Below are 2943 nucleotides of genomic sequence, written 5' to 3'. Positions count from 1 at the left end.
ACTGGCGAGTCAATACCGCCTCGTCTGCACTCGCGTTGGGGGTAGGAAGGCGCAGAAACCAGCCCGAGCCAGACACCGCCCTCCCCAGTGCGCCTCGGCCTCTCGAATCTTCCTTCCAGCAGCCCCAAGCCCGTCTGCGGGCGTGAGGCAGAGCGTCGCCTTCAAAACTTTTAAGAGTGGGCCTAGAGGAAATTAACCTGATTCAAAGCATTTTGGGCAGGAAACTGAGGAGATTAGAGGTCGGTTTCAACCTCCGTCTGTCACCGTATAATCAAAGTTAATGTGTCCTTACTGTAAAAATGGTGGCAAATACAGAAAAGTGTAGATAATTAAACAAAAAACGTACCCATAGTTCCGCTATCCACGAGCTAACACTTTGCATATGGGAATACTTTTGTTGCTATGTACGTTTTCCTTTACATAAATGATAATTCTGTGCAAATTAGTGTGTTGCTTTTTGTGCTTAATGTCTTATAAACCTTTCCCATTTCCTTGAGCACATCATAAATATTTTTAGTGGCTCTATGCTAACATTGTATAGCTGGACCAAAATGTAACCATGTTCATATTTTAAAGATCCAAAGGATACAAATGTTTTTAAAGTTCTTGATTCTTCATATTAAATTGTTCTCCAGAAAGGCTCTACTAATGTATATTTCCAGTCCCACCGGATGAATGGCCAATCTAAATGTACCTATGAATGTTGATCAGAATAGGTAACCCCATCTCTCCTTCTAGGCACCAAACCTCTGCTCTACCTTCCTCTTTTCAATAAAAATGTAAAGAAAAATTTAGACCCTTTTATACTTAGAAGTCAGACTACTGGGACTTTGGCCAGTTCTTGTTTTTCAGTTTCCACATCATTTTCTAATTCTATAAAACTTAAAAATAATACCACCCAGTTAGTAGCTTAAAGATGGAAGAGGAATCAGCCAAAAGTCTGTCTTCTAGAACACTGCCCTCCCCTGCGGCCAGGTGAAGCTCAGTGTGTTTCCTTAGGAGCCTCAGCCTGTAATATAGACAGTGGCTCCCACGGGGTCAGGCTGATAAGACGTCAAAGCTTAGGTGTTAAATAATGATTAATCAGCCCCTGGAGAAACAGCCCCTGGAAAAACAGCTACGCCCTCGTCAACAGATGAATGGCTTAAGAAAATGTGAGGTATGTAGATATGCACATATATATGATGAAGTATTGTTCAACCATGAGAAAGAAGAAAATCTTGCCATTTTTGATGACCTGGATGGACCTTGAGGACGTTATGGTAAGTGAGATAAGTCAGAGAAAGACAGCTACAGTATGATCTTATTTATATGTGGACTCTAAAAACAGCTGAACTTGTAAAAACAGTGAATAAGATGGTGGTGGTGGTGGAGAAATAGGAGAGATGTTGTTTAAGGGCAGAAACTTGCAATTAGTAGATAAATAAGTTCTAGAGAGCCAATGTTCAGTATAGTGATTATAGAGAACAATAGTGTATTATAGACCTCAAACTTGCTAGGATGCTAATCTTAATTATTCCTGCCTCAAAAAAGAAACAATTGTGATATGATAACATTACAATGGAAATCATATTGTAATATAAATTTATCAAATCAGCATATTGTACACTTTACACATACACAATGTTATGTGTCACGTATATTTCAATTGAAGGCCCCTAACAGCTGGAACCTTAGAGAAGAAAATAGAAAAGAAGCAACATTCTGCATACAAATGACCTCACTCTCTGCTTCATCTCATAAAAAATAAATTTAAATGGACAAATGCTATAATAAAGGTAAATGCAAAATGCCAAGAGGGCGAGGAAAAGCATCCCCTAGAAACCTGAGTGCCTCTCCACTCGGGATTCCTGGACAAGTCACCGTCCTGGAAGAATTTAATCCCCAAATCTGAGTGGCTGAAGGGACTCTGAGTGACTTTCTGGGAGCTTGAGTACTATAAGAATAAATAATATCAGGCACTCTATTGAGCACTAGCTGGCAAGTTCTGAGTGTTAGCTCATAACCACCCTTTAAGGAAGATACTGTTAAGGCCCCCTTTTTACAGATGAGGAAACTGAAACTCAGAGTGGTCTGATTCCTTGATGCTCTGTAACAAGTAGCATATGTTGCTTTCTTTCTCTTTTCCCCCTTTGCACCTGTGGAAAGAGAGTGAATCTGAATAAGATCTGCACTTTTTTTGTATCTTAAAGCCTCATGTACTGTGTCAACCCAATCATAGCACTGCACGGATGAGATCAAAACATATAGCAGCACTAACTCCTTTTCATTTGTTTACTTCTATTTGGCTGCAAGTTTGCTACCATGTGGTTTTGCCACATTCCATCCATGAAGCTGGCCTGTTTCCTAGCCCCCTCAATTCAGCTCACTCCTGCTGCTGCACCTGGGGAGTCCTGTTTTGCCCTTATCTTTGAATACAGTTATAGTAGTCCCCCCCTTATCTGTGGGGTTATACCTTCCAAGACTGCCAGTGAATTTCTGAAACCACAGATGGCAGCAAACATTATATATACTATGTTTTTCCCTCTACGTACATACCTATGATAATGTTTAATTTATAAATTAGGCATGGTAAAGGATTAACAATAATCATAAAATGAAAACAATTATAACAACATACTGTAATAAAAGTTATGTGAATGGCTTTGGTGTTACTTGAACACCAGCACTGCAATGCCTCAACTGTCGATGTGGTAACTGGGACAGTAAGTACTAAGTTACTATCGGGCAGGTAGCACATACAGGGGATAACACAAGAGGGATGATTCACGTCCTGGATGGGACAGAGCAGGACGGTGTGAGAGTTCATCACATTACTGAGAACAGCGTTGAATTTAAAAGTTACGAATTGTTTATTTCTGGAATTTTCCGATTCATATTTTCACCTTTTTTTTTTTTTTTTTTTTTTTTGTTTTTAAGATGTTTATTGGGGAATTGGGGGGG

The sequence above is a fragment of the Hipposideros armiger genome, unplaced genomic scaffold (genome assembly GCF_001890085.2).
Source record: "Hipposideros armiger isolate ML-2016 unplaced genomic scaffold, ASM189008v1 scaffold_27, whole genome shotgun sequence".
Classification (NCBI taxonomy): Eukaryota; Metazoa; Chordata; class Mammalia; order Chiroptera; family Hipposideridae; genus Hipposideros; species Hipposideros armiger.
The sequence above is the reverse complement of the archived record's forward strand: the minus strand, read 5'-3'. Positions refer to the sequence as shown.